Here is an 18,896-nt window from a genome sequence, read left to right on the forward strand (position 1 = left end):
TGGTCAAGGCAAAATAAAGATCTCCTCCCCATCGAGAGTCTGTGGCAGTATTTCAGAACTACAGCCCACAAGAGTCATCCAACCAGCCTGAAGAACCTGGAGCAAACCTGTCTGGAGAAGACCAGGAGTAAATCACCTCTAAGCGGTAAGCAAAGCTGCTACACTTCCTCAGACCAATGACGGACTTACTTTAACAGAATATTGGTTTGCAATCAGGGAGAGTAATGGTGCACACAGTCAGTAAGGTGTGGATAAAGCATCCATGCTGGGGGCGAAGACTGATGGAACTCACTCTAGTGAAATTTGGTCCTGCCTAATGTCCATCTGAGATCTTTAAGCTGTAAATCGTTAGCAAGCAAAGTGTGGATCTGCATGGCATTGTGGGCAATACTTTGAATAGAAGTCAATGTAAAATAAGAGTTTATTCCAAGCCATTTAGAGCATTTCTATTGGTCTGTTCATCCAGGATTATTAATGAAAAGGTAAGAAATAAATAAATAAACAAAGAAATACATAAAGTTTTTCATTGAACAGCAGGGATTTATACCCGGGACAAAATACTGTGTTTAAGGTGGTAGTAACTTCAGGCTGCTGCAGATGGCGCTGCATGAGGATGATCAGGCTATAAATACCTGCGGGGTGGGTGGTGGGATTCATAGTTTAAGAAGAGAGGAGAAGAGATTGAGTGAGAAATAAAAGGTAAATTGAGCGAGAGAGTGAGAGAGACAGAGAGGGAGCTGTTTCCGACATTCTGGCATTCTTTCTCCTTCTTTTAAACTCATGAAAACATGGTGGACTGAAGACGGGTTTGCTGCTTTTGTCTCCACTGTACTGACCCGCGAGAACCGCACCGAACTGTCTCACCTTTCATCTGTTTATTTAGCTCACACAAAGCTTTAGATATTTAGATATATAAAAAACCCACCACACGCACAGTTGTAAATAAATCACCCATAATAATATTATTATAATCATCATCATTATTAAGTTGCATAACCAGCATTTAAACACACACACAGTTGTAAATAATCAATAATAATAATAAAAATCATTATTATTATTATTAAGTAGAATAACCAGAATTTAAAGAAACACACACACACACACAGTTGTAAATAATCAATAATAATAATAATAATAATAATGTTGCATAACCAGAATTTAAAGAAAAACACACACACACACACAGTTGTGAATAATAGTTGTAAATAAATAATGTATATGTATAAATAAATAAATATAAATAATATAAATAAGTAATGTATAATAAATAATGTATATTTGTAAATAATGATATTATTATTACTATTTTTATCATCCTCCTCATCATCATCATCATCATCATCAGGTTGCATAACCAGCATTTAAATTAAAATATAATCTAAATTTAAATCTATATTGGCTGATATTACCAGTTATCTTCATTTTTAACCCCCTTAATTGACAACAGCCACCAAGTGTTCATAGCAGTGAAATCTGAAGAGCAGTTCTGGGTGGAGAAACACTGTGGAGCAGGGTTAGAGTAGAAAACAGTGCACTGATAACACCACAAGTCCTGACTCACAGTAATGGTTCTGGGATTCTGCTTCCTCAGCACTTACGCCTACAAGCATGAACACATTTTCATTCCACTGCTGATATTCGGGACGGAGGTCTGAGGAAACGCAGCTCATTCTGAGATGATATTCCAGCTTCTTTCAGGCTTTGTTTTAAACACTCTGCCTCTTCAGACGGGTTCATGACTAGTGAAGTGGATCAGTCCGCGGGCTGCTCTTACCGTCCGCTGGTAATGGGGCATCACTACAAACGCTACAAACGTCTGTGCACTCTGCGAGAAAGGCCTGCGTTGGTAAAGCTGCTGCCAGGCTTTGCCTTCACCCTGCAGTGTTGGGCTTCTCTAAAAGCGCAAATAAGCCGGAGGGAAGAGTAAGACTCCTCTTAAGCAGCTGTGTCACGGACGTCCGCATCACTAATGATAAAACGTGAGTGGGCAGAGGAGAGATTACGAGCGCCGTGCGGTGAGCAGATTTTGCCTGCCTCCACAAATAAGGAACCCTTTGATTTCCTGTGTGACCTTATTAATCTACCCCCCCGTAAACACTGCCAGGAGGACCGGCGCATTGATCAAGCGGAGAGTTAAGGTCAATTCCACTTCAGTAAAGGTAATGTAACGGCAAAATTCTGCTCGATACCATCGACTGTTAAGTGTACAAATATCAATAGATTTCAATCTGCTAGAACAAACTCAACAGGAAGTTCACCAAACTCAGTGTACACCTGAGGCTCAAACCACACACCATGAGAATGTCTGAGGGGAGAGGGGGGGCAGAGAGAGAACTCCAGACAGACAGACAGACAGACAGAGAAATAGCAAGAGAGAGACTTTCTCTCTTACTGCTGTATCTTTCTTGCTCTCGCGTTCTCTCACTCTCATGCTCCTTCTCTCTCTCCCTCACTCTACAGTCTCTCTCTTGTTATTTCTCTTGCTGTCTCTCTTGGGCTCTTTTGCTGTGTCTTGCTCTCGCGTTCTCTCACTCTCACGCTCCTTTTCTGTCTCTCACTCTACAGAGACTAGGAGAGACAGCAAGAGCGCGAGAGAATGAGCGAGAGGCAACGCATCAGATGGAGCGCAGATGGAGAGATACGGCAGAGAGAGACAAAGAAAGAAAGAGCCTAGGAGAAACAGCAAGCGAGTGAGAGGGAGAGCGCGAGAATATGAGAATGAGCGAGAGAGAATGCAAGAGAGGCAGACATACAGAGAGAGAGAAAGTGCAAGAGCGTAAGAGTGAGAGACAGAGTGAGAGAGAGACCAAGTGAGAGAGGAAGACAGAGAGTGCGTGAGAGCAGAGTCAGAAAGCGAGAGCAAGACACACACACACACACACACACACAGAGAGAGAGAGAGAGAGACAGAGAGAGAGAGAGACAGAGTGAGAGAGGAAGACAGAGAGTGCGTGAGAGCAGAGTCAGAAAGCGAGAGCAAGACACACACAGAAAGAGAGAGAGAGAGAGAGAGAGAGAGAGAGAGAGAGAGAGAGAGAGAGAGAGAGAGAGAGAGAGAGAGAGAGAGAGAGCACGAGAGGTGCCGTAAGAGAGCGAAGGTGCCTGGGGCTAAAGTTTAAACCTAGGTGGGTGCTCAGGAACACACACACACAAAGGCATAACCTTTACTTCACCTGCTCTGGCCATCTGGTCTGCCTCATAACATTACAGCAGCCAGCAGTAAAGAGCAGAATGATGACTAACCCCCGACTTCAATCTACACACACACACACACACACACACACACACACACACACACACACACACACACACACCTCCATCCTGACCTAGAGGGGGGTCCAGAGGTGACAAGGCTGTTGGAACCCCATGTCATACCACACTGCTGCTATGACAACAGCAGAACAGCATTGGGTCGTAGCGAGCCTTTTTGACCTCGGGGTGGAACCTCGCCGGCTGAGCTCCGTATGGCTGACTGGCCGTGACTCATGAGTCTCCTGCAGAAAGGTCTGAGCTTTCCAGAAGGGGGGGGGGGGGGGGGGTGAACCATGTCAGCAGCTAAAGCCAAAACTAATCAGACACTGTATCCTGCAGTATAACATTAAAGGGCACAGGTCATGGGAAATCACATTTCCTTAGCTTTATGGGGATTTTTCAAACAAGAAAAAGGTAAATATAAAATCTTCCAAATGTACATTTTACTCCCTGATCCATGAATGCCACGTAATCAAACAGTTGATTTCCAAACGATTGTTTTTGTATGACTTCAGTCAGCCAAGAACAGAAAGCTTAGGCTGCAGTGGACACAGGCTCAGCAAACCTGTAGCCTCACCAACAGCTTAAATCCATGGACCAAGTCCAGGTTGGTGAGGTGATGAAATGGTTTAATAGTTTTTGGGGGTTTTTTGGAACATGTTGGGCTGGTTAATACTAACCAATCATCTCTTGAATGCAAGAGACTATTTGACCATGCACACTCCCTTTATGACCACAGTTCACCCTTCTGCTAACAGCTACTTTGGCGTCATGATGCCCCAACGTCACAAAGCAAAGCAGTCTCTTAGACTGGTTTCACTCCACTTGTTACAATCAGCTCAGTGTCCTTCAGTGGTCTTCGCAGTCAGCAGACCTGAGATATCGTAGAACAGGAGATCTAGGGCATGATGGTGCTCCTGAACAACCTGCAGGAACCAAGTCATCCAATCATGGAAACATGCCTGTGGGGTTCTGGTCCATGCTGACAACATCTGGTGAAATCCATGACATAAAGTGCTTTGGTGAGTGTGCGTATACACAAACAGTGCATGGGAATCCCGGGAGCTGTGTCCTGATTAAGGGGCTCAATTCCATTTAAACTAAGGGAAAAGGAGGACACCTCATTTATGCAACTTTAAGGGAATTTTCACAGCTGAGGGTCCAGACCAGGGTCCAAACCAAGGGTCATGTTTTTGTTGAATTGTGTACATTTGATTGGTTAGTTCTGGTTTCACTCTGCAATTTAAAGAACTTTGTATGATATGTCTACAACCTGTCGTCATCACCTACGTGAGCTGCGTCTCACTATACTGGACATCGTTTGGTGTATAGAAGGACGCGCATCGGAGGTTGACAAATAAACAGATTCATATAGTTCCACAACAGCATTACGGCCAGCGGCACGGACTTCAAGCTCAGAACTTGAGACTAGTTTCAATTCACCAAATGAACGAGCTCATCCTGCAATAGTTTTATTATCACGGAGAGATATGATTGCTCCTGCCACTCAATTTTAATTCTATTTCTACTTCTGTTGTTTAATGGCTGTCTCAATCCACTGTAGTTGGTCCAAAAGTCCAACTGATCCAAAAAAAAGAACCATAATAAAATAGTAAATAATAACAAAATAATAATTATTTTCATTGCAAACCAACCAAACCATGGTTCAGTTTGATCCAGGCCTAGACCACCACTTATGGTCGGAAGCAAGGTTCGAGGTACCTTGTGCACCTGCGGTTTTGGTTCAGACCAAAGAAGTGAGGCATTATAGCACCCTAAATCTCTACAAACAAACTAGTTTTAAAGGATAAGTAACAAGATTTCCCTTTTCCTTCAATTTTTTTAGTTGAATATGAACTACTTAATACTTAATAATATGAAATAAATAAAATACAACAGCAGCAACTTTCTGTTCCTCTAAAACCGCTGCTTGCCAGTACATTAACACGCCATATACAACCGCAAAAACAAACCGAGGCAGGTTCTTTCATGAAATGGAAAGTAGCTTTTAAGAACCACCCACGCACACCTGAAGACTCCACACTCCCTCTTCCAAACAAGGGCAAAGCTGGCGCTATCATTAACGCCATCTTTGCCGTTATGGGCAGGTCCCTTCACAACTCCTTCCCCAATCCCTGCTCTACACCCTGGAAAACAGGAAAACATGACCTCGCACTCCGAATTGCGACACCACACTTCTGTCAGACGTGGCCAAATCCTGAACGGCTGCAAACCCATGTCACACAACAGATTCCCAAATGAGCTTAGGAGCTGTGGGTTCCCTAACTGAAACAGACAGCACGATGCATTATTAATGCCCTGCACTATCGCCTGCTTGAGGACCACTTATCAAGATCAAAGACAGCCAGAGCTTCCAGATTAGTGACGTTAGCCTAATCAGGGACGCTCTAACAGGCCCTTTATTCACCGTCCCGCCCCCCACCCCCCTGAGGCTCTATCAGTTAGCCGCTCGCCCATCATCGGCTTAATCACGCGCTCAGCTGAGGTTAATGCAGAATGCCACTCGCACCCTAATAAACTTCAAAATCCATGAGGGGGAAATGAAACATTCGGCTCAAATGGAGGCAAACGACCCTCGTCCCATCTCCTCGGGACTCGTAGAGCAAACGAGGCAGAGTAGACGAGACGAGGCTGAGGTTATAAGAACCTATAAGAATCCCGTGATGGACTCACGGATGCAGGAGAGAAGCTCTACGCCCGGTCGAGCGAGAAAAAGAACTGCAAGAGGTCCTGGCCACTCTCATTATGCAGCTTCTAGCCACCTCACTAAAACCTCCCCGAAGACTCACTAGGCTTAATTGCCTCTCGCAAACAGCATATTGACACTTCTGCATAAAAGTGATATCTGTGGGGCACGCTTGCCTTTTCAGCCCTCACTAAGCACAATCAATACCATATTTCAGTTCCAATAAAGGGAAGAAAATCAACACTGAGGGGGATTTGTGTGTCAAATCAGAGCAAATAAAACATAAATCTAACTCTGTGCTCAAAGAACTGTGTGCTTGAAGCCATGTGAGCAACACACACACACACACACACACACACACACACACACACACACACACATCAAACTAGCAGTTATTCATATGTACATTTTATACAGCAACATGGTACTTTATCTACATATAAATATAAATACACAGTACAGCATAGTAGCAACACTGCATCTACGGTCAGGTGACTTTTTTTGGCTTTTTAAATAATTAATATATATATATTTTTTTGTAATTAATAAAAAATAATAAATGTGATCCCTAGGGCAAGGAGGAAACCCATCAGGGTCAGAGTCAAGATCCATCTGTCCAAGCACATGTTTTAGAAGTCGTGGTCTTGGTCTAGGTGCTCACTCTCTACGTCTACGTGTACGGCAGCCGCTTTATTCCAGACATTTCAACCAACAAAGCTGAGCTGACTATGAATGGCATAAAGTGGCCCAACAGCAATGTGAAAGACTAGTGGAGAGCCTGCCAGGACATGAGAGCTGTGATTGGCTATCACAGTTATTTCACCATAGTTATTTTTTAATTCTCTCAAAGTTCAAATATGAAGTATCAAGTTCAAGTACTGTGATGTTTAAATTTGAATACTAACTTTTTTGCATTATAATTATTAAAATCATTTATTTGCATGATTTGAGCAGCTGTCCTTTCTGCAAATAAATGCTCTAAATAGCAAATATTGGTATTAGGAATGTGGACGAAATGTTCTTCGTGGTTTATGTAGTAAATAGTAGGGTGGTCTCATTTTTTCCTGGAGCTGTATGTGAGTGTGTGTATGTATATGTGTGTATACACACACACACACACACACACACACACACACACACACACACACACACACACACACACACACACACACACACACACACACACTTTTTTCCTGATGGTAGATGCTGATACTTTGACATTAACGTTGCCGAGAGCTACCTGTAGGCCCCATGATGACATTTAAGGATTGTTGGAGACTTCTTTACACATCTTGAGACAGTTCTAATCAACACATCAGCACCTTTACTGACCAACAGCACATTCTGACTACTGCCCACTCGACTTCTTCTATCTCTGTGGAGATAGTTACAGTTTTTGTAACAGCATGAGAATAACCTTAACCTCAGTAACCCAAGCAGATGGTTGTGCCCTTTCGGTTTAAAAACCATGCACATTTAGCAAAAAGTGCTTTCCAAGGCCACTTTTTAACCCGCTTTACTCCAATTTTCCTACATACTTAAAATTGCATGCCAAACACACACACACACACACACACACACACAGACAGACACGCACATTTAAGCACTGCCAATCCAGGCTAATTACCCCAAGCTGGTCATTAACTCGTTTGATCCTAAAACCAAAAACGTTCCAGCAAAGCCACGGATTCTTAAAGGAACACAAAGGAGGACTCACTGAAGCGATCTGCAGCTTTAATGACTGACTGAGGGACTTTTAATTCCACCTTCCAGAAAAGGGCAAAAAGACTACCCTCCAACCCACCCCCAGCTCCCAGGCCCCAGCTCCCAGGCCCCAGCCCCTAGCTCTACCACACAAGCGCTGAGGGAGGGGAGGACTCCGAGGAAGAGAAATCCGAGGTTTGTGTGCGTTTGTGTAATATGTAATTAAACAACTGACAACAGAGAATGTGAAAGACTACAATTAGCCTCAGAGAGTGTTTGACTTTCTGCAGAGGAGGAAAAGTACGAGGGAAAGAAGAAGGAGAGCGTAGACGACAGCTGAGAAATGTTTTACTCTCTGTTTGACACACCCAGAGGATCTGGAACATCTCCCAGGTTCAGCAGTTAGACAAGCACCACACACACACACACACACACACACACACACACACACACACACACACACACACACACACACACACACACACACACACACACAGAGAGAGAGAGATAAACACAGAGTACAGTTATAATACAGGCCAAAATATTTGTGTTATAATATTTTGGACAGTCACAGTTAGAAAAGCATCAGCCTTTGTTTAACGGCTGCTGTGACTAAATGCTATTGAGTTTTTGTTTTTTTGTTTTTTTAAACCAGCCAATCACTGATTATCTGATACAGGGCTGACATTAAGGACCATGTTTCCATTAACTATCTATTAAATCTATTAACTATATTTTAGAGGGTTAATTTTTCTCTAAAAAAGTTATTTACTTATTAAATGCATTTAATTCATATAATTTATTTTATATCATTTATAATTTACACATATATCATGTGAATAAATTCATTTGAGCAGCTATTTTTATATAATTTATGCCAAACAAGGACATTTTTCATGACTCGATCAAGTCACAGCCAGCCTTCATTTTATATATAAAGTATATATTATAAATTAGGACTCTTATTTATATATAAATGTATATTTTATTTTACAATGAAAGAATTGCTGGCTGTGATTTGATTGTCATCAAAAATGTCCCTGTTCAGCATAATTTGCTTTAAGAATTTTGCTTTAAGATTTATATTGTGAAACAGTTCTGATATTTAATCAGGTACACTCCAGTGGTCTGTCCGACTGTGCCACTGACCATTTGAGAATGGATCCAAAATAAATAAAAATAGAATAATAAAACGGTCTTAATGTCATCCCACATAATGTGATTCTGGCAGTTGTTTTTCACTTTGTCTCACATGGACCAATAGGATCGCTCCAAAATTATGACTTTATACATTGACTTCCATTAAAAGTTCCATTGAAAGCAATGTTGAGACGAGCATGAATATGAAATAGACCTGAAAAATCGTAAATAACTGTGTGAACTTCTGGATTTGCCCTGATCTGACAGCCAGATAATCCCCTAAAATACACATCAATGATCTCAGAGAGGGAATCTGGAGCAACAACTCCTAAAAACTCCATATACCTACTAATGCCCCATGTTATGACCTCTGCACAGTCCAGGAAGTCAGCGCAATCAACGTTCACATTCCATGCCGGAGTTATTGTTTCTTTAGTTTAAAGAAGTGAGCATCAGCCCAGCTCAACACTATCAAACACCACCATCCAGAAAGATCAGGGTCAGAGAGCCTACCTGCAGCGAGCTTACAGCGGACCACACAGGTGAGGAGAACGCTCCCTCTCTCTCCTCTGCGGTGTAGTTGTGGTGATCTGGATGAGAGGACACCCTCAGAGACCTTCACCAGATCCTGTACCATTGCTACAGCAGACGCACACACTATACACTCCTCACACTCTAACCACTGTTAAGACCTGTCTGTGGGCAGGGTTGGGCCAATACCACCTTCACCAGAGGAAGAGGAGTCATGTTCTACCTGAATGAGCACAGTAGTCATTTCCTCCCCATATCACTGCAAACACACCCTTCATCAATAAGGCACTCCTTCAAAAGGCCATGAATCAGGTCGCCATGATGCTATTAAACACCAACAAGCAATAAATCTGGCTGCAGGCGGAGGTTTTAATCTGTTACGCAAGGCAGCGTTGCCCTCAGCAGGAGGAGTGGAGTCTGGGCTGTGGTTAGTGGCTGATTTAGTCTGGATTCACTCGTTTTCAAGCACCACGCTTCACTCCCAGCCTTGTAGCTCCTCAACACTTCCTATTCTAACAGTGGTGAAGGAATCGTTCTTTAGTTTTGCACAAGATTAACAACTGCTATGTTTTATTTCTTGCATATCCAGTAAAATAAATAAATAATTAAATAAATAAACCTTTTTTTTTAGGGGATAATTCTGAAAATATTACATCCTAGATGATTCAGCTGCATAAGAAAGGGAAAAGAAAAATGGCCACTGAAAATGTTTAGATGCAGACCATACGGGTGACCATCCTAGAGTCCAGACCTCAACAGCTCTGAATGTGTTTGTGATGATTCGGAAGCTGAAAAACAGAAAATGCTCCAGTTTCTGAAACTGAACTTTGAAAGGCGTGAGAAAATCTCCCTGAAGATTTCCCTGCAGAAAACAAAACTGAAGCGAGCTTCTATGTGAGGATCAGTTAAACATGAAAAGGTGGTCTCGGACTTTGGCACAGTATCGCAGCAGGTTGACGCTTGTGGTATTTTAGGAATGCAGTCTGCACAAAGCTTACTGAGATATATGAAGGCTTCCACTATATTCCACATATGAACTACAATGTTAAAATGCTAAAGATCCTTGAGGAACTTCTGGAGGTCCTTCAGTTTGTGAAACTTTGAAGGAACCTCTTGAGGTGCTTTGATGGTTCCTGGAAGGTCCTGGAGATTCCTCCACAATCTCAAACTGAAGAACCTCCAAAAGGTTCTCAAGGATCTTATGCTTTTATCAGTGTACATTAGTCTCCTACCTCCAGTGTAACACTTTGGAACCTACTTTCAGGCTTGTCTTAGTTGACCAACTACATTTCGAGTAAATGCAAAATTATGCAAATGTGAGTTTGGCTGAACTACTCCTTTAATCCCACTCATAAAAAGCTTAATGATTAGCCGCGGAACTGAATTGCTAAATTATGGGAGTGAAGAACGCCGACTTAAAGACACACGTCAGCTTAAAATGCCAACGCTGCTAATAATAAAAGAAATTTAGCAGGGCCCAGTAAGCATTACGAGACTGCGGTAACTGCTTTTCTTCACTTTCGCTGCATTAGCAATTCAGCATGAGCATTCATTTAAAGGCTCGGGCACAGTAAAGGAATGCGGGCCTGGTGAGAACGCCGGACTGAGTGTTTGCTGTGTAAACAGGTACAGGTTGTGTAAGAGACAAAGCTTTTACTTATTTAACTATGATGATAAAAGGCACTCCACCAAAGGAAAGAGACAGAAACAGACAAAAAAAAAAGAAAAGAAAGAGGCAACGAGACACAGCTAATACACTAACGTCCTTCATCTAATGGGTTATAATTAGTTCAGTCAGGCAATGGGAATGCATGAGGATGGGTTGGGCTTTACACAGCCACCTTCAATGTAGTCAGCTCCACAGGCCTCAGTCTAACGGTTCCTCCAGAAAAACACTGAAACAACATTAATTCTGCAGAGCATTTTTTGCGCCCATGATCTGCGCTGGCATGTCTGACACCACAAACCCGAATAAAAAACGTGAGCCTGCACATTCGCCTTACGGTTCAGTTTAATAACTGCTCCTCTCCATTCTGCCATGTAGCGAACGTATTCCACCCTCATCTCTGCCGTCGCACGTCACATCGCCGGCTTATCAGATTTCACTGGGAACTGAAGTGCGGCGCTGCCTTACGCTCCCTCAAATCAAACGCCGGCCGGGGGAATTTGCATGACAATCGGGCCAATATTGGACATGTTGGAGCGGCACAATGCGGCTGTCTTTCTCCCAGTGAATTACCATGCCTGCTCAGCATCTCCGTCTCCAACTCCCTCTCTTTCCGCTCTCATTAGAACAGGAGGCAGAGTGACTGGCTCCGAAGGATCGATCTCTCTCGCAAGTAGCAGTGGTAGCATTAGCTTAGCGCAAGCCGTTTATCAAGAAGACGCATGCCACGGGTTCATTATGGTGGATTTATAGATGAGGCAGGGGGCATCTGCGCCACATGTATCTAGTCCCCATCACAGACTTATCAATAGCCACATTGCCATCCAAGTTGAATCCAGAGGTGGCACTTTGGTACTGATGCTGGATCTGAAAAGTATGGGACCCTAGAATGGAGAACCGTATGTACATTGGCATAGTTGAATAATGAGCTGTTAAATGGGTGAATTCCAAAACCCCTCGACTCATTTTAGTCACGCCCCCAAACTTTGCATACACCCAGCCCACTAGTAAAAGCCTGTGAACTTTGGGAAAACATGGTGTTGTTGGTACTGGAGAGCAGCTCAGTGTCCGCAGACGAGGAGCTCAAACGCGGCACCCAATAAAGCAAAAGTCGAGGAATTCTACGGGTGTCAGCGCTACGTTAAAAATTAGCACTAGCCACCGGCTTTTAGCATTTCTTCTCTCCAACAAACCACACTGGAGTTAAAACACACATCAAAATGCAAAGTGCAGTGCAGTATCGGTGCAGAAAGGCTCAAGTCTATCTGCTCCAGAGAGTCTAGCATCTACAGCTGTGGCCCAGTCGGCACTGGTTAACTTTAATGGCAGGGGTGTGTTCTTGCTAATGACAGATTCATCACTTATTAACGTGAACAGTCAAGGCAAAAACACTGGATTACCTACAAGGATTCTAACTGAGCAATAAAGCCTGTTATGTGAACACAGGCTTAAGCCACAAGTGGACGGATAAGGCTAAGCTGTAGGTGCTGTCCCAGAGTCCCTGAGTGACAGGGCCATGAGATGGACAACACAAACGAGCCGCAGTGACACCTCAGCCTTCAGGGAAGAAGAACCGCTGTTCCAAGACCAGTGCAGAGACTCAATCAACCTCTATAGAGAAACACTGGCTGAGAAGAGCCTGAAAGGAAGAGCCAGAGAAGTAGAGACCGAGAGAGAGAGAGGGGGAAACAGAGAGAACAGAGAGAACAGGTGGACCTCACAGCAGTCAGTGTTTTCATTGCCCTCCACCTCCTCAACTGATGAGAGAAATGTCTGAAATAACCATCTCTGTGGGCTCTCAGTAAAGTCTCGTTTGTACCAATCAAAGACGGGTGAAAAAAAATCAAACGTGGCTCTCTTTGTTAAGCAGGCTGTTAATAAAAGCTGAAGCGTGGAGTGCAAAGAGGCTCAAAGTGCTTTTAGTAAGGGAATGTGTCCATTTTGAGCATTTTCTCCATGAAGCAGCTGACTCTTTAGAAGGCAGCATGAGGCACAGAATGCAGATGACCTCCAAAAGGCTCATGCTTAACAGTTCATTCAGCTAGAAGCCACTGGGTGTGAAGGAGGAACAAAAACAGACTATTATAATGACACTGCTGTTCTGCTCCTCGCTCACTCGCTCGCTCTCGTTCTCTGATGTTAATCCACTGAAATGTTCAAATGAACACTGTGAACTTTAAAAGCACTGGTTTAAACCGGTAGGAACGTTCTGCTGAGGTAATGCTACACAGTGGCCGGCCTCTTTAACAGCACTGAAGAGGGTTAGAGACCTTATGAGGGAAATGACGAGTGTATCTGAATGATATCAAACTCCTGGCGACCTCACAAAGCCTGCCGGGTCCTTCCAGCAAAAAAAGGAGGTCAGCTAGAAAACTGAGGCTCATCTGTCAGGACTTGATCAATCTCCCTAGTCTACTCATACAGAAAGAAACTGAACCTGATTGACATCAACTGACTGATATGTAGTACATCCAATAATTAGCCATAACAATATGCCAACAATGTGCCACCAAAACAGAACTTACCATTCAAGGCATGGACTCCAGAAAACCTCTGAAGGGGTCCTGTGGTATCTGGCTCCAAGTAGTAAGCAGCAAAAGTCCTGTACATTGTGAAGTTAGGTGCCCAAGACCCGGTCACCAGTTCCCTGGATGTTCTTAGAGGTACTGACCACTACACATCAGACAAAAACCCACAAGGCCTGCCTGATGTTCTGAGATGATCTGACCCAGTCGTCTAGCCATCACAGTTTGGTTCTTAGCAAAGTGGCTTAGATCCTTATGCTTGACCATTTTACTGCTTTTGACACATAACCTTTAAGAGCTGACTGTTCACTTGCTGCCTAGATTACAGCACCGATCCAGCCAAACCTCGTCGCTCCTTCACAGCACCGATCCAGCCAAACCTCAAAACTCAGCTTCGACTTCCAGCAGGACAAAGGCCCAACATACAGCTAAAGCAACACAGGGAGGTTGTTCAGGGTCACAAAGTGAAATGCTCTTCACTAACCAAGTAAACCACCTAGGATGAACTCAGTTGGGAAATAATTTCACTCACTGAAGAAGATACGGCTGCAGGCAAAAAGCCTCTGAAACAAACAGGAAGTGAAAACCGGGCTGCGATTCATACGACTCATCCAATGTAAAATGTTAAGAAAGCAAAAAGCAGAGCGAGAGCACAGCAGCAGTTCCCTTGTGCTGGGTGATTTGCAGTAACCGTGCCTATTAAATACTCCCTGCTTTAGAGTGCGAGTTCGAGGTCAGGCTGCAACATGCCGTCTTCCATGCCGATGAGTCCGGCTCTTTGAGATAATTGCGGGGAAAAGAGGATTTTAACAGTGGACTTCGCAGCTCAGGTGCATTTCTCAAGAAAAAAAAGAAAAGAAAGAAAGCAAATCAAATGCTCAGTACATAGCTCTGCACACACACACACACACACACACACACCTTATTAGCACTTCAAATAAAATCAGCACAACACATCCATTTCCCAGAGCCATGCACTACACTACCTGACCAGCACTCTCAAGCACAAGAGGAGCTGAGAACAACGTTCCATGATTTTGGCTCAGTTTCTATGGCATCCAACACACACACACACATGCCGGAGATAGTACACACCCACACTTGCTAATCTTCTGTCCACCTAAGGCAAGCAAAGAAGACAAATAGTCGAATTTCCACAGGAACTAAGAGGTGAAGCATCGGACACTCGACCATCTAGAGAGCTTCAGAGGCAGGTTTCAGCTCCGTCCAGCCAAACATCTCGCATGTCAAGCGTGCAAAGCTTCAGATGTTCAACACAGCATCATCTCCTTCACATATGGATGCCAACAGGTTCTTATTCATCTGCTCAAAGAATCCGGTTGTATTGGCAGGACGTCCCTACAGGGACTAGACGAGCTTTGTGCGTGTGCGTGCATTTGCACATCTATGTCAGCAATGGGTGCAACTTAAAAGTAGCTGAATGCAGTCATTAGGAGGGGTGTCCACAAACATTTGTCTGAGCGACTGAATCACACGTACATTCGATTCGTCTTTTTTTTGCTGAACTGTTTCTTTAAAAGACCACTGCCCAACTGCATGTTTCATTACAAAGAGAGCATAATTAGGCCTGGTTAATTAGATTTAGGGCAGTGAGTGAAACGTTTAATTAAAAAAACTAATAGCATTTTTAATGTGTGGCACTATTGGGGATGTTTTGGTCTGTTCTAACTCCTCAAAAATAAAATGAAAAATAAAATAACTCTGTTATAAAAAAAAATAATAATAATAAAAAAAAAAAAAAAAAAAAAAAAAAAAAAAAGCACTAGTCTGCATGTTGGCCCATGTCAGATGTCCGAATTAAATTTGCCCAATTACGTTTTTGGATTCTTGACACTATATGTACGCCCCCAAATTTGACATAAACCCATCCCACTAGCTTAAGCTCTTGTCCAAGCTGGCAACACCGAAAAAATGTGACTTCAGCATCTGAAGAATATGGTGTTGTTGATACTGGAGAGCAGCTCTTCACCTTCACCTAAATCAGGCCTTGTGAACTCGGCTTTTCCTGAAATAATTGGAATTGAAATAATTACATCATTCTCAAATTCTTTTGTTGGACCAGCCACCAGCCAATAAAGGCAAAGCTTATCATAAAAAAGTCCTCCATAAAATAACAGCATTTTCATTTTTGAGGCAAATAACAGGGTGGTAAACAGGCCTGGAAAATGCATCTGAACATTTTACTCCCCAATTAATAACACTTCTAATTATAAAAAAATATATATATAAACAACTTAAAATACTCAATAAATGTATTTAATGAAATGTCTTAGTCCATACCAGTACACTCTCCATTCATTTCTTTAAAGTGACAGCCTAGTGCCAGTACCTCTATATACGCTTTCACGGGTCAAGCAGGGCTCCAAGGCAGGTGGCCTTCATGCACTCGCTGGGACCAACGCTGTTCCTGTCCCGAAAGCCCAATGCCAGTCTTATCCAGCCGCAGTGATTAACAAGTAAAAGCAGATTCAATCATGTAAGAGAGAGCGAGGTGTAGGCGTTTGATACCCGGTCTACTCGAGCTAGATAAACAGATTAGCCTTTTGCTGAAGCACACCTTCAAGGGACTCATGAAAATAAATGAAACGTAAACAAACTGCGGCGTTCTCTTCGCCAGCGGACCGAGTCGCGAGAAGTCGAGTGGGGAGGGAGGGGAAAAACGAAAAAAAAAAGAAAAAAAAAAAAGAAAGAAAGAAGGAAATTAGTTTCTGATGAAAATGGCAGCTGTCCAAACCTCTGCACTATCTGTAGCTCTCTTAGCACAATGCTAAAGCTGGGGTCAGTAAACAAAAGGTCACATGCATGTTTATCGGGTCCCCGAGGCTCACAGCTGCATTTAGAGGGCGACCTCACAGAACCCCTGTGTGTCAAGAGAGCCGTTCAGGAGCAGCTGGAAGCTCTGCTGTAAAAGGCTGCCTGGCAGAGCCAATGGAGAACGTGACTTTTTAGCATAACACTGGACCTACATGACTCCTACATGGTAAACAAAGACTGATAGCCAAGTCTTTATGCAGTTTTCAGCAAGACCCTGTTTACACCTGCTCACTTTACGCGTCTTGAGTATCAGGATTATGTCTGGATAAGGCCGAGCCACAAAAACTAGTGTGAACACACCCAAGACACATTAAAGCCACATGTTATAGCAGTGTAAACACACCCGCCACTCCAAGATCCTCATTTTACAACCAAAACCCCTCCCAGTACAACCCAAACACCAGTTCTAATTCTCAGACAACGAGCTGATTTGCATATTCAGGCCCACACAGCAATCAGAACCGGAGAAGCATTCGACTACGCAGTGTGAATGCATGCGGCTAAAATCTGATCGAGATACAATCCAGAAACTAGTGGCATGAAGTGACCAGGTGTAAACAGAGTCTGAAAGTTAAGGAACACATGGAGGAACCGTGGAGATGTCCAGAGTTAGAATTATGGAGTAAGCTGCTGACTTAATCAATGTAGTCTTTTATGTGGGTCGCGTGGCAAGCAGCAAGAACAGTCACACACTGGGTCTATTTTTTTTTTTGCTGCCTCCTATAAGAATAATGCCCTCCCCTCAAGCACTGAGCTGTGGAGCAGTGGAAAGGTCTCCTCCGAAAAGATGAGACGGTGCTCCATCCAATACTTTTGGGATGGGTTGGGGATGATGAGGTGGGGTAGTGATCATCCAACATCCTGACCTTACTAATACTCTTGCTGCTGAATGCAACCAAATCCTCACTGCAATGCTCCTCCAAAATCAAGTAGAAAGCCTTCTTACCTGGATAGCAGAAACAGTTACTCCAACTAAAGCAGGATAAACCCTTTTTTCATATCCTTGATTTTGGAATACACAATGAATGAGCAGGTGTCCCAATACTTTTGTCCACATAGTGTATATGAATAAAATTTTAGAAAGAAAAAAAAAAAAAAAAGTGGTAGAGCAAGCTATTCAGTATGTGCGTGTGTGTGTGTGTGTGTGTGTGTGTGTGTGTGTGTGTGTGTGTGTGTGTGTGTGAGTGTGAAGAGATTTTTATCTCATCCTGCAGGATGAATCTCATCAGTGCTGGTCCTCCATGCACTCGCATCATTTCCTCTGTGGTGCGTTTGATTTCCTAGTCAAAGCACACAGCTGCCCCGGCACCTCCTGTCTCACTTTCCTCCCGCTATGAAGATAGCCAAGAAAGACCAGGATGATGGACATGTCGTGACGCCCACATCGTATGAAGTAAAGTTCAAACAGAATGACAAAACCACTGGAGATGATGGCAGCGGAGAAAAGAACAAGCCAGAACCACTGACCTACACGGGCACGCCTTAAAAAGATGGAGCAACACCAAGAGTAGATCATTCTGGAAGTATGCGAACATTGGCTAACTGGCTACAAAACCCCAAAGGCAAAGAAAAGAAGAAAGAATTACAGAAAGGAGGCTTGAGCTATCTTGTCAGGACTAACTACCTTTAAACGTGAACTTTATCAAGACAAAATTTGGCCAACTAGCGTTTCAAAAGATATCCCACAGCACAAGACAATGTTTTAGGGAGGAGAGATTGCTCAGACAATCTTAAGTGTGTATATATGTGTGTGTGTATATATATATATATATATATATATATATATATATATATATATATATATATATATATATATATATATATATATATATATATATATATATATATATATATAAAATAAAATGAGAGAGAGACGTTGAGGAGCAAAGCCCCAGCAGTAACGCTCTTGTGAAAGGAGTGAGGGGTTAAAACAGGGTACGCCCTCACGTTATGGATTACTGTTAGCATGACAGCTATTGCTGAGTTTACACTCTGCTAAATGTCAGCAAATTATAGGTTATTCAAGGACTTGCTCTGCAGTTGGGTAGCAGTACATAGTCCTCTTTTTTTCCACTCCTTTTTTTCCCCCCTTCTCCCTTTTAGTTTGGAATGGAAGGCGTCCAAAGGCACGGATCGTTTCTCCAAAAACGCAGGCCATGTTTCATTAAAGCTGAAGATCAGAACAATAATAAACAGAGGCGATTACGTTTGAAGAGGAAGTCGGAGGCGAAGAAAGAGAAGAATGCAAGGCAGCAGCAATTAGCCAACAGTTAATGTTAAAGTTCATGCAGAGTCCATGGACATTCACAAAAGATACAAAGCAATCTGACAGCGGCGGTTGGGGGTTGGGGATACCAGCACATCTGAATTTGTGGGTTTTTTAGGCCCGCTGACTTTGTAGCGTAAGGAGACACCACGGGAATCCATGCATGTCCTTTGAGAGTCGGAGTGAAACCGACCCTCATGCGTTGCAGAATTTCGTGGTGGAATTAAGAGACATGGAGCAGATATCCGTGAGCATCAACCTAGCTCA

At 43.1% G+C, this 18,896-nt stretch overlaps 1 protein-coding gene across 9 annotated transcripts in view; it reads right to left on the minus strand.

Moving 5' to 3' along the window:
- LOC140560885 (plakophilin-4-like) overlaps nt 1-18,896 on the minus strand; it is a 155,881-nt gene that overhangs the window by 123,873 nt on the left and 13,112 nt on the right. The gene's annotated exons all lie outside the window — the stretch shown is intronic.

This window comes from Salminus brasiliensis, chromosome 8 (genome assembly GCF_030463535.1).
Source record: "Salminus brasiliensis chromosome 8, fSalBra1.hap2, whole genome shotgun sequence".
Taxonomy (NCBI): Eukaryota; Metazoa; Chordata; class Actinopteri; order Characiformes; family Bryconidae; genus Salminus; species Salminus brasiliensis.